Source organism: Rutilus rutilus (assembly GCF_951802725.1).
Source record: "Rutilus rutilus genome assembly, chromosome: 11".
NCBI lineage: Eukaryota > Metazoa > Chordata > Actinopteri > Cypriniformes > Leuciscidae > Rutilus > Rutilus rutilus.
In genome coordinates, this window is record NC_140216.1 from 39,804,764 (window position 1) to 39,817,780 (window position 13,017).

The window sequence follows — 13,017 nt, forward strand, 5'->3', positions numbered from 1 at the left end:
TAAAAAAACAGTAAAGCCAGAGAAATTGCTCATTTTGCAGCAGTCTCTTAATTTCTCTTTCAAAGACCAAACATCACAAATCACACTATCAGCCTTTTTGTGTTTTACACATTTTATTTTCAAATCTTAACGTACCATTTTGACACACACACATTATATATAAATCAAGTCCCAGCTTCAGTGGACAGGCCATGTCGTACATATGGACAGTCACACAGTTCTTGCATCTTTACAAAATGCTGTCTGAAAGCCACAGGAGTCACAGTCGTCCAAAGAAGGCACTGGAAACTGAGTTGACCACTTTATCAACCAATTAAAGAAGAGGTATAGTAAATTAAAGCAGTGTAAAAACCATACATTAGACCTCCATTTGCTCATTACTACTACATTAAATTTATTGCAACACTTTAATATGTAAACATTGTCGTTGTCACTCATGCTTTAATTTGAGCTTAATTGATAAAACAACGGAGCTGCGTCTCGGGTTTATGGCTGCTGTAAACATGACCCATGACACAGTTTAACACTCTTAATACTTCAAATCTTTTCCCAAAACAATCAGAGAGAAGCTTCATTTCTCTTTCTCTAAGGTCTTCATAATGTATGGTTTCTAGAAGAAGAAGAAGAAGAAGAAGAAGTTTTATTTATATAGCGCCTTTTCATAGCTCAAGGTCGCTTTACATTGTACATTACAATACATTTAAACACATAGGACACAGATAGTCACATTATCCAAAATGCATGTTATATAGATATGTTTTTAACTGGGTCTTGAAAGTAGCCACAGATGAGGTATTGCGTAGTGTAAGAGGTAGCGAATTCCACAATTAAGGAGCATTAACACTAAATGACAGTAGACAGCCGGAAACGAGGGATGGACAATAAACCAAGTTCAGCTGATCTAAGGGACCGGGCAGGGTGGTAAGGGTAGAGTAGGTCAGACAGGTATTGGGGAGCAAGACCATTTAATGCTTTGAACGTTAAGAGCAATACCTTAAAGTGGATACGTGATGCCACAGGTAGCCAGTGAAGGTCATGAAGCAGAGGAGTAATGTGAGCAGAACGCCTAGTGGAGGTGAGAACTCTTGCTGCAGAGTTTTGAACACACTGTAATCTTGAAATAAGTTTTTTGGGAAGACCAAGAAATAAAGCATTGCAATAGTCCAGGCGTGATGTGATTAATGCATGAATTAATGTTTCAGCATCGGCTAAAGTGAGAGAAGATCGTAGACGAGCAATATTACGAAGATGGAAAAAAGAGTTTTTAACAAGAGAAGAAATATGAGAGCCATAAGATAGAGTTGGATCGAATAAGACACCAAGGTTACGAATTGATGAAGAAGGCTTAACGTGAATTCCATTAATATCAAAGGACTGGTCCATCCTTTTGACTGAGGCAGTTGAACCAATCACTAATATCTCGGTTTTCTTATCGTTTAATTTGAGGAAATTTAAGGACATCCAATGCTTGATGTCCCTGATACATGCAGTGAGTGGGTCAGGCAGAAATGGCCTATCGGAACTGGTGGTAAGATAGATTTGAATGTCATCAGCTTAGCAATGGAAATTAAGTCCATGCCTGCATATGATGTCACCAAGTGGATATATGTAGATGATGAACAATAGCGGGCCAAGAACAGAACCTTGAGGAACACCCTGTGTAAGTGAAGCAGTGGCAGATCTAAACCCTTATATAGTGATGTAATACTTTCTGTCGCTGATGTAGGAAATGAGCCAGGAAAGAGCAGAGCCAGTGATGCCAATATCAGAAAGCCTAGAGATCATTATTTCATGGCAGACTGTGTCAAAAGCAGCGCTTAAAATAAGGAGCATCAAGATGCTTATCAGCCCTGAATCCATGGACAAATTCTAGACAAGAACAGAAATAAACTCTTCAACCAAAACAATATAAAGTTGCAAACAATGTGTAGAATAGTTCAAGCTAGAACACATGATATTCATTACTGTATGAACTCATCTGAAACGGACCGATAAGTTTCATTAAAGGGATAGTTCGCCCAAAAATGATATTTAGCCCATGATTTACTCACCCTCAAGCCGTTCGAGATGTATATGTCAATCTTTTTTCAGACGAACACATTTTCAGTTATTTTAGAAAATGTCTTAGATCTTTCAGTGGTTAGAATGTGAAGCAATGGGGTCCAGCTCGTTGAAGTCCGCAAATGAGCATGCATCCTTCACAAAAGTAATCCATCCGGCTCCAGGGGGATAAACGAAGGCCTTCCGAGGGTAATCCGTGCGGTTTTGTCGTAAAAATATACATATTTAAAACTTTATAAACGAAAATAACTGGCTTCCGGTCGCGGTCGACGCACGTTCACGGAGATGGATGCTGGCATATGACGTATGACGTAGCGTAGGAAGCGTCGTGACGTAGAACGAACGTAGAGTTTTGTTTTGCTCTGCTCTCTGGCTGCGCTGTCACGCTCGTTCTACGTCACGACGCTTCCATCTCCATGAACGCGCGCCGACCGCCACCGGAAGCCAGTTATTTTCGTTTATGAAGTTTTAAATATGTACACTGTAAAAAATGTTACTGCTATTTACTTAAAAAAATTATGGTAACAATATTACACATAATATTTTTGAGTAGTTAAAGCTTAATTTCATTCATGGAATCTACCTGAATAAATCATGTAAAACGCCCTAATTTATTTAGTCTATGACACACAATTTTTTAGTTAAAATGTGCTTTTTTATTTGAAGTATTTTTTATTCTCAAAATTGTGTGAAGTTAAGTGAATGGATGTGACCTGTTTATATTTAACTTTGAGATATATTGTTTTATAAAGAGACCGTATACTGCTAGAACAGCACAGAATCAAACTTGTTACTGCACTACCATTAGCAGAGTTATTGCTACATGTATGTAACAATATGCTTCAGAATATTTAAAAATGCAGTTATTCACAACGTAACCATAAGCCCTACTCTTCTGCACAATGGTAACGATCAAAACTTTAACATAATAGAAACTCTTTCAAATGTCAAACATACCTGAACATTAAACATTAACAGATGTTTCCCTTTACTCAAAAACACATGAAATAACACTTAATTTCAAGATTTACTCTCCATTTCCAGCCATGTGCAAAGCATGCTGGGAACAAACAATGGTGTCTCTAAATAAAACCGCATAAATGAGCTAATTCTCTTAAAATAAATAGGTAGCCCCTTTTCCTTAATTTTATGAGGTTTATCAGTTCCTCAATTCAAGCCTTAAAATTGTGTATGTTTCCTTAAAAAAAATAGGAAAATGCATCTCTTGGTGTTATTAGTGAAATTTTCTCAATATTTTCAATAAAACCCTAACCACAATTTTCTTAATAAAATATACATAATATTTTTAATGATCACCTCAATTTTTTTAATGAAAATTACAAGACTCATGATTCATTTTTTACAGTGTATATTTTTACGACAAAACCGCACGGATTACCCTCGGAAGGCCTTCGTTTATCCCCCTGGAGCCGGATGGATTACTTTTGTGAAGGATGCATGCACATTTTCAGTCTTGAAGCAGCTGGACCCCATTGCTTCACATTATAACCACTGAAAGATCTAAGACATTTTCTAAAATAACTGAAAATGTGTTCGTCTGAAAAAAGATTGACATATACATCTCGAACGGCTTGAGGGTGAGTAAATCATGGCTTAAATATCATTTTTGGGCGAACTATCCCTTTAAAGTAGATATAACAAAATAAAAAAACAAAAACAAAATTATATTAAATACAGCATTTTAATTTTCTGTCACCAAGAAGTCATTGATAATTTTCAATTTTGAAATCAGATTCAGGACATTAGCAGCATATTTAGCAGCATACAGCACAATTAATTTAATTGTCACAAATACTTTTCCATATTTTAAATACAATAAACGTCAAGAAAATATATATATATATATATTTTTTTTATCTAACAACACTATATTTGTGATTTTTCTTTGTGTTTTTTTTCTTCATGAATTTGGCGTAAAATACTTAAACTTCAGTGCAGTAGTCAGTGAGTCCTGGATCATTCAAACCCTCTGATGATTCACTGCATTTCCTAATTCACCGTTTTCATCTGCCTGAAACAACAACAACAGAGAACAATACTGTTACACACTCAACAAATATCAGGTGTTCTTGAGCCCCTGAAATGTTTCAAGAAACTGTCAAATGGGAAAAGTTTGAAGCATCATATTTCAACTGATCATAAATACATAATAAACAGGGACTGGCGTGATCAAGTATTGTTTTTAAATGGCATGGGCGTAGCTTGTGGACTTCAGAAAACATTTCATTTCTAATCAGAGTCCATAAACCAGCAGTTCTCAACTTTTGTTAACAATTATCAAAGGCAATATTTGAAGCACTTTTTTATTTACAGTACAGTTCTGTACAGGTTTATACTTTATATTACCATTGACTTTTCTAGTCATTCATGATTATGAGGATTTTTTTTTCAAATAGCAATTTCAACCCTATTAAATATTAGATCTCGACATAAGAAAAATTTTGATCAGTTACAACATAATTTCTAAGACTAAGATTTTATTATTTTCAATGATTTTTCATGGTCTAAAAAAACACTTTGAAAATTTCTTAATTGATCATAAACCTGGTTTTCCAAGACCATGAGAAGTGTGGTTATTAACCCTTTAAGCCCTAAAGGCATTTGTAGAGGTTTTTACACAGTGACACACAAAAGTAGAGACTCATAATTCTAAAACTATATCAAGGAGAGTCCAAAGGTACTAGGCAGTGGTGTAGTCTACGTGATACGCAGGTATACGCCGTATACCCACTAGAAAAGGCCAAGGATTTGCGTATACCCACTTAAAAAAAGCGTGAGGATACGTATCACCTTCGTTTTGTGTCAGAACTTTCACACTTTCATTCATAAATTCACCCCGTCTGTGTTTGCGAAGCGACGGATCGAATCGCGGAATCCAGTCACAAATGGAACTTAATATATAAAGCAGAACGTCACGGATTTTGGCTATTTTTGAATGAATAAATTAAAAGTAGCTGCTGTACAATGAATCAAATCTCGATATGGACTAGTGTCTATGAATATTAAAGCTAAAAGAGACTGCAATTGTTCTACGCGTCTCTGGGAATGAGCGCTCAGTGTATGCTCCACTACACACACATACACACACACAGAAGCACGCGTGACTCACGCTCGTGGTGTTTTCAGCGTTTCACTGTATTGAGACATGATGTAAGCTACACATGTGCATTTCATCGCAGAGCTGCTATGAGAGTCACTTGATGAGAATTTCACCATTTCATTTGATAAAACTATCGTCATTCATTCGTTTCATATACACACAGAAACTGTTATGTCTTTACGACAACCTGTCAAAATAAAAGTTCTGTATAACTTGAAGAAATTATAACAGAAATATATTACTATTGCACGGAGTATACTTCAGGCCTAATAATAATAATAATAATAATAATAATAATAATAATAATAATAATAATAGTTTATTAAAACACACAGAAACTCAAATGTCTACAACCCACCAAAATAAAAGTTCGGTCTAACTCAAATTAATTAGAAAGGAATTGCACAGTAAAATGTATTTTAAAATAACATTTTTTTCAAAAACACCATTTCTAAAAGTAAATTTGTATTTGTGCCTATAATGTTTTTTTTTTTTTAATTGTTGATAATTGTCAACTGATAAAACCTGTGCTTCTGGGACCATATTCATATAACAAATAAATAAGTTGATAACACTTAGTATTTCATAATGCTCTCAATTACATGTCGATGCATACCGTATGCATTAGTGAGTGTGGTGGTGCTTATGGGGTGACGCTCTGGGCTGGGTGAGTATGCGGCGGGGGGGTGGGGGGTGTGTTATATTAGAGTATACTCACTACAAAAAACTAGACTACACCACTGGTACTAGGTATTGTTTGATAGAAAACTTTTGACATTGTAGGGGGAAAAATCATAACATTTGAACATTCTGTAAGACTGAAAATACTGGTTGGGGCCTGGTCTAATGAGACAAAAGGCACTGCTGGCTAATTAACATTTGACCTCCCCATACAACCTCACTTCCTCTCACAACAACTAAGAACTCACACAAGAACATGGTTTAATGTGAATGTTTATCATTGACTGTTATGTTTTTGGTGTCATTTGAAATGTCTTAAAGTGAGTGGTACAGATATCTCATATCCAGATAGATAAAATAAAAGGAAATAAGGTTTAGAGAAGTTTAGAGAAAACTGGTTCAGAGCCATTTGAGGGTGGTCTCCCCCATCCCCCATGTCACCTGGTCAAAAAGGATAAAAGAAGGTGTTCACGCTCTCTCTGGGGCTCTCTTCTTTGCTGGACACGAATGGAATAGGGTCTCTGTCTCTCTCTCTCTCTCTCTCTCTCTCTCTCTCTCTCTCTCTCTCTCTCTCTTTCTATTTCTTTCCCTTTCTCTCTCTCTATCTCAGGTACAAGATGGGTAAGATTCTTTGGTGTAACCAATGTATAATCATGTTCTAGATATTTGAATTGATTGTGGAATTGATCTCTGATATCTGAAATATGAAACTGTTACATGCGATTATTCTAACTGATTTTGACATTGTTCCTTTATTGGTTAAAAGAAATAGTCAAACATTTGCTCACTTTTAGTGAGGCACAGATATTATTAAAACCTTTCAATTATGGAGTCAGATGAATTAACGAGTAAATACATGTATTACAAATTTAACCAACCAATACTTTGCATGAGTGAGGACAGAACACGTGATACCTTCCCTGTGTATTGGCGAACCGGCAATTGGACCAATATAGCGGGCCTTACAATTCTAATGCTGAGAAACTGCTGATAAGACAAAAAAAATTATTCTAAGGAAACTTTACATCTTCGTCTTTATAATTTGACAAAAAATATCTCAGGCAGGAAATTATTTTTTGGTGAAGGTCTCCTACATTTGAGCTGCATCTGGATCAAATTTTTGGGTGATAGAATAAAGTAAATCAATAGTTACAGTATTTGGAACAAAGGTATCCTTTTTGTTGTTTATGTTTTATTATTGTTATGTTTATGTTATGTTGATTTTGGACTTGTTTGAATATGGAGCATCCACTGTAAATAATGATGTTCCATTTTTCACGATCAGAGCATGTTTCATAAAGTTACGAAGCGTCACATAAATGCTGCATCCGTATATTATGGGTCTTGCGCTGCTTCACGTACAAAATCTCGCTCAAGTTTAGTCAAAGCCCAAAACAATTATGCTGGTTGAATTTTACTCTGAGACCTTTCAAATGACATAAGACACATGACATCTGAGCTGTATGATATTTTTTGACATATTACAGTGCATAATACAAAAGAGTAGCCTAGGCTATTTCATAAATTATGAAAACTTCTTTTTTTTTAATCCAAATTTTATCCAAATTTTCCAGTTTTATATAATGGCTCGTCCCTTGTCATTGTCGCATATCAATGACGTAATATCTGCTTTCCTCGTTCCCTTTCGAGGGAACTCGCACTGCGTCGTGAAACGACTCTTTGGGGACGCTCCCTTAGCGTGCGCCTCTGAAGTATGAATGAAACTAATCCAATCCTGATTGGTGTTGCGTCATGACGTAACATGTGACGGCATAACCGGATGCATAAAAGTGACGCTGACACACACACATATCAGCTTTCGCTCTTCAGCAAGCGCTCTCTGTTGTGTTACGTCCTATTTGGTGTTGTTTGTCTGTGAGAAAGCATATATATATATATAATATATCATGGCGAGTGAACAGTTCAGGCGGTGTGTGCACCCCTGCCCAAGATACATCACGGGTGGGGACACGCATCAGCTGTGTGTGATCTGTTTGGGAGCGCAGCACGCCCGGGCAGCTCTCGAGGGGGCTGCTTGCGGCGACTGTGAAGCACTATCATTAAGAGTGCTGCGCTCCCGTATTGAGTGTTTTGATGAAAATGATCAAGCTCGCGCTCCCCACGGGTCTGGTCCCGCGTCCGTTGAGGCGGCGCGGCGATTGAGCTCGTGGGGTTCGCAAAAGGATCTTGCAGATGAGAATGAGACTGCCGCGGCACTTTCTCATTCTTCATCTGAGGATCCTGAGGTCCCTGTTTGTGGTGCAGAAGCCCGCGATGCGGCTTCTTCTGCCCGCGATCAGGGCCCGATGCTGGAGCTCTCTGCTTCCGAGGAAGTGGATGTGCTCAGCATCGAGGCGGATGACCGTGAACTAAGCTCGCCGGTTCACGGTCATGCGTATGAGGAGCTGATAGAGGTTGTGACGCGTGCTGTGGCCAGACTCAATATTAGCTGGCCACAAGATGAGCAGGGAACGCAAATAAAGAGTAAATTAGATGAGCGTTTCCTGCAGCACAGATCACAACCTCAGCGCCGGGGTTTACCTTTTTTTCCCGATCTCCATAAGGAAATTTCGAGATCGTGGGAAAAACCCCATTCGTCCCGTGTCTATAATCCAGCAGCTGTAGATTATAGTAATGTGTTAGGGGCAAGAGATTTGGGTTATGGGAAGATGCCTAAGGTGGAGGAGGCACTCGCGGGTTACCTCTCTCCTGAAGCTGCATCTTCCCTTAAAACCCCGGCGCTGCCCAGTAAACCGTGCAGAGACACTTCTGCATTGGTTGGAAGGGCTTATATGGCGGCAGGTCGCGCTGGTTCATGCCTGCATTCGATGGCTATTTTGCAGGCATACCAGGCTGACCTCCTGAAAGATTTGGATGAGGGGGAGGGACCGACACCCGAAGACATTGCTGAACTGCGTAAAGCCACAGATTTGTCTCTCCGTGCTACTAAAGAGACGGCCCGCGCTATCGGCCGCTCTATGGCAGCTTTGGTAGCTACGGAGAGACATCTGTGGCTGAATTTATCAGGTATCAAGGAGAAGGATAAATCGTTTCTCCTTGATGCGCCACTTTCATCGTCTGGCCTGTTTGGTAACGCAGTTGCGGCTGTCGTTGACCGGTTTCAGGAGGCAAAGAAGCAATCTGCGGCGTTTCAGCAGTTCCTCCCCCGTCGATCCAAACCCAAATCGAGTAGGGTGGGGCAAAGAGATCAGCCCCAGCCGTCATCCAGCTCCTCATACCGCCAGGAACAAAAAGAGAGCGTTGCCTCTAGAGCCCCTCCTTCGGGAGCTTGGCAACAGAGGAAGCGTTCTCAGCAGAAGTCCTCCGGCCAGAAGGGCGATTTGAGAGACGTCCTTCAGGCTAGGAGGGCTTCGGGAAAGAGATCCTAGCTGGGATAGCAGGACCTCTGAGGGCTGCCCCCCCCGCTGCAGAGCAACCGAGGTTGTTCTCGCAGCGGAGCCCTCGGGAAATCGGTGTGAGTTTCCCGCCGTCTCTGACGCTTCGGGCCGCATCAATTTCCAGCGAACGCACACCGTGTCATTCGTGTCAAAAAATAAAAAACGAGCATCAGTTGAGGTTACAAAAACCGTATCGACTAAATCTTGCCGATACTTCGCTTCAGGAGGTCGAGAACGGTGCTCAGATAACACCCGAGGCCAGCCTCGAGAGGCTGGTTCCCTTAGTAGATTTTGTAGAGGCATGGTGTCATCTTCCCAACATATCTGCATGGGTCCTGCATATAATAAAATTAGGGTACAGACTGCAGTTCGGGCACCCTCCTCCCAAATTCGCGGGGGTGTTGCAGACTACAGTGGTCCCGGAGCAGGCTCAGGTGATGGAACAAGAAGTGCAATCTCTGCTGTTGAAGGAGGCCATAGAACGTGTTCCTCCTTCAGACAGGGAGTCCGGGTTTTACAGCCGGTACTTTATAGTTCCAAAAAAGGATGGAGGACTGAGGCCAATTTTAGATCTGAGGCGGTTGAACCGTTCTCTGAGGAGGTTCAGGTTCAAAATGCTCACTATCCCTATCATCGTGAATCAAATCAGATCCGAGGACTGGTTTGTCACGATAGATCTAAAAGACGCTTATTTTCATGTCTCCATCCTTCCATGTCACAGAAGGTTCCTGAGGTTCGCTTTCGGGGGCGAAGCTTACCAATATCGGGTTCTTCCGTTCGGCCTAGCACTCTCTCCCCGCACGTTCACCAAATGCATGGATGCAGCACTAGCTCCATTGAGACTTCAGGGCATCCGCATACTCAATTATATCGACGACTGGCTCATTTTGGCCCAGTCTCGAGAAATGGCGGTTCGGCATCGAGATGTCGTCCTTTGCCATATTCAGAACTTGGGGTTGAGGCTCAACACGAAGAAAAGCGTGTTGGAACCATCCCAGAGCACAACGTTTCTGGGTGTGGTGTGGAATTCGGTTACGATGCGGGCACAAATGTCTCCTGCACGTGTCGAGTCCATTCTGGCGATGGTGTCCAGGATAAAGCTAGGCCAGGCCATCACTGTAAAGCAATTTCAGAGACTGCTGGGCCTCATGGCAGCAGCATCCAACATTATTCCTTTGGGCCTTCTACACATGAGGCCCCTTCAGTGGTGGCTGAGAGCCAAGGGTTTTTCCCCCAAGGGGAATCCGTTCCGTATGATCAGAGTAACGCGCAGATGCCTTCGTTCTCTGGTAATTTGGAAGAAGCTTTGGTTCTTGTCCCAGGGGCCAGTGCTAGGAGCATCATGTCGCCGGAAGTCCGTTTCGACAGATGCCTCCCTCACTGGCTGGGGCGCGGTCATGGACGGCCGCTTTGCCAGGGGTCTGTGGCAGGACCATCATCTTTCTTGGCATATAAATTGCCTGGAGATGTTGGCTGTGTTCAGAGCTCTGAGGAGCTTCCTCCCAGACATCAAGGGTTACCATGTCCTGATACGATCGGACAATACATCAGTGGTAGCTTATCTGAACCGACAAGGGGGACTCAGGTCGCGCCCTCTATCCAGACTGGCGCATCAGATAATCCTTTGGTCCCAAGGGAAACTTTTGTCTATCAGGGCAATGTACGTTCCGGGGGTTCAGAATCAGGGAGCAGACATCCTGTCGAGGCAGGGGTTGAGGCCCGGGGAATGGAGACTTCACCCGGATGTGGTGAAGTTGATATGGGAGAGGTTTGGACCTATGGAAGTGGATCTGTTTGCGTCTCGAGAGACGTCTCACTGTCCACTTTGGTTTTCCCTCACGCATCCAGCCCCACTGGGGTTGGATGCTATGGTACAGGCTTGGCCGAGGCTACGCCTGTATGCCTTTCCCCCGATCGCTCTGCTCCCAGGAGTCCTGGAAAGGGTCCGTCAGGAGGGCATCAGTCTTCTTCTGGTAGCCCCGTTGTGGCCGGCCCGAGTATGGTTTTCAGACATAATTTCACTCCTGATAGCTCCGCCGTGGCAGATTCCTCTGAGGAGGGATCTGTTGTCTCAGGCGGAGGGCACAATATTCCACCCTCGTCCAGAGCTGTGGAAACTGTGGGTCTGGCCCCTGAGGGGGTTCAGTACCTAGATGCTGGTCTATCAGCTGGGGTGGTTGAAACCATACTTAGCTCTAGGGCTCCATCTACTAGGAGATTATATGGCCTCAAGTGGAATGTTTTTTCCATTTGGTGTAGAGAACATGAGTTAGATCCAGTTAACTGCCCGGTGGCTTCAGTTCTGGAATTTCTTCAAGATCGTTTCTCTGCAGGTCTCTCCCCTTCCACACTTAAGGTGTACGTGGCTGCCATTGCGGCATTCCATGCACCATTGAGTGATGGACCTCTGGGGAGGCACCAGCTGGTCATTCGTTTTCTCCGTGGTGCGTGGAGGATGAGACCGACAGCCAGGACTAGGGTTCCTGCCTGGGACCTGGCGGTGGTTCTTGAAGGGCTATCCCTGGCCCCCTTCGAACCGCTTCAGTCGGCTTCGCCCAAGGACTTGACGTTCAAGATGGCTTTTCTCTTAGCTATTACCTCTCTAAAGAGGGTGGGAGATCTTCAAGCCCTGGCAGTAACGCCAGCTTGCTTGGAGTTTGCTCCTGGGGGAGTTAAGGCCATTTTGCACCCTAGGCCTGGCTATGTGCCTAAGGTGCCTTCTATCATGGCACGGTCTACGGTCCTGCAGGCATTTTATCCTCCACCTCATGTGTCGGCGGAAGAAGAGAGGCTCTATCTGCTCTGCCCTGTCAGAGCTCTGAGCATTTACCTCGAGAGGTCCTCTTCTTGGAGGAGGTCGGACCAACTGTTAGTGTGTTTTGGGTCACCTAATAAGGGGCTCCCGGCATCCAAACAAACTATTAGTAATTGGATTGTTCAGGCTATTGCCTCGGCCTACAAGGTGCGCAATTTGCCCTCACCTTTGGTCATAAGGGCCCATTCTACTAGGAGCATGGCGTCTTCTAGGGCCCTCCTCTCGGGAGTGCCCCTCCAGGAGATCTGTGAGGCAGCCGGTTGGCCTACCCCACACACCTTTATCAGATTTTATAGTCTGCACCTCCCTAGTACGCCGGGTGCACGTGTGCTCTCGTCCTAGTTGGGTGCCTGAGTTCAGTTTCACTCCAGGACAGGCATTTATCGGTGCGTGGCCTAGTGGGCATTCGTTCCCCAAAGAGTCGTTTCACGACGCAGTGCGAGTTCCCTCGAAAGGGAACGTCTCGGGTTATGACTATAACCCTTGTTCCCTGAGAAGGGAACGAGACACTGCGTCGTCCTGCCACGCCCCTCAATGCCTGAGAGCGGCTTGCTTCATCGCGAGGCTGATATGTGTGTGTGTCAGCGTCACTTTTATGCATCCGGTTATGCCGTCACATGTTACGTCATGACGCAACACCAATCAGGATTGGATTAGTTTCATTCATACTTCAGAGGCGCACGCTAAGGGAGCGTCCCCAAAGAGTCGTTTCACGACGCAGTGTCTCGTTCCCTTCTCAGGGAACAAGGGTTATAGTCATAACCCGAGACGGTTTCCGCTTGTAGAAACAATAGATATAAATACACAGACTCCTCATTAGTGGTTGTTTCAATGGGCTGCTAATGATGGGTCTATATATCTATGATACAGTATCTCGCACGCCGCTGTTGTGTCGTTCAGTCATAATGGTTCGAGAATAAAGTTTATTGATTGGTTATAGA